Genomic DNA, 1,583 nt, shown 5'->3' with positions numbered 1-1,583 from the left:
TAAAAATCGTGTTGCACGCTTTTCTTTCCCTCTCTCTCTTTATTGCTTTAATCGATTACTTTGTATAGTTGTTTTAATTGTAATAATCTGTTTCTATACTATACTGTTGTAACTCTGATATATCTGTTAGCTCTGTATATTTGCTTCGATCTCAGTTGCTTGTCGTGCAAGAAACTGAATCTGTTTGTGTAATCTGAGCTATTTTAATCGATTAAATTGCTTGCGTTAATCGATTATTCCTTCTCTGTTAATCGATTAATCTGGGGTTATTTCAGCATTATTGTTGTTTGCAAAAAGTGGATACTCTGACCGCTACACCTATTCAACCCCCTTCTAGGTGTATTTTATCCACTGATACCTAACAATAATAGTCGCTCCAAAGAAAAACTATTGTTTGACAGAACTAATTGTTAACATTTGATCATTACATTGTGAGTACCACTTACAAACTAATTTTTCTGTCCAAAGACTAGAAATTGATGTTGTGCTAGGTATTTTGTGATGGGTCTATTATGTGAACATGTCTTGTTTTTTATATATATTACATGACTTGTTTGTTTAGATTTGGACATATTATTAATTCTTTGTTATGTGGATTCACTGTCTTTTACCAATGCTGCAAACTTTTCTGCTCAAATTAGTAACATCTCATTGCTGAATGGAACAAACTTTAAGGTCTGGAAGAAAGTCGTAGAAATTATTCTCGGCTGTATTGATTTGGATCTAGCATTTTGTTTGGAGAAATCCATTTCCACTGCGGAAAACCTTGATGAGGCTAAAATTGAGAAATGGGAACGCTCTAAACGAATGTGCCTGATGATCATGAAACGCTCTATTCCACATGCGTTTCAGGGCTCTATATCTGAGGGTGAAAGTGCAAGGAAGTTCCTTGAAGAAATAAAACAATTCTTTGCCAAGAATGAAAATGTGGAGACAAGTAGCCTTTTGGCTAAACTCATCTCCATAAAGTATAAAGGCAAAGGGAACATAAGGGAGTACATTATGGAAATGTCTAATCTCACATCAAAACTCAAGTCACTTAAGTTAGAGCTTGGTGATGATATGCTCGTGCACTTGGTTTTGATCTATCTTCCTACACACTTTGGGAAATTCAAAGTGAGTTATAACACTCAGAAGGACAAATGATCCCTTAATGAGCTTATATCTCACTGTGTGCAAGAGGAAAAGATGCTACAGAGAGATAAGACTGAAAGTGCTCACTTGACTATGACCCCTCAAAATAAGAAAATGAAGAGCAATAAAGATGCTGTGAAAGGGTCTTCTCAGCAAAAGAAATTGAAGAGTAATGAGGAATTTATTTGTTACTTCTGTAAGAAGTAAGAACACATGAAAAAAGAGTGTCCTAAATATGCCGCATGACATGTAAAGAATGGTAAATTTCTAACTTTTGTTTGTTCTAAAATTAATTTGGCTTTTGTATCCAATGATACTTGGTGAGTAGATTCTGGTGCTACTACTCACATTAGTACCACTATGCAAGGTTGCTTGTGGAGCCGACAACCAAGTGATGATGAAAGATTCATCTTTGTGGGTGATGGCAAAAGAGTTGCAGTTGAGGCTAT

The sequence above is a fragment of the Lupinus angustifolius genome, chromosome LG05, assembly GCF_001865875.1.
Source record: "Lupinus angustifolius cultivar Tanjil chromosome LG05, LupAngTanjil_v1.0, whole genome shotgun sequence".
NCBI classification, from domain to species: domain Eukaryota; kingdom Viridiplantae; phylum Streptophyta; class Magnoliopsida; order Fabales; family Fabaceae; genus Lupinus; species Lupinus angustifolius.
The sequence above is the reverse complement of the archived record's forward strand: the minus strand, read 5'-3'. Positions refer to the sequence as shown.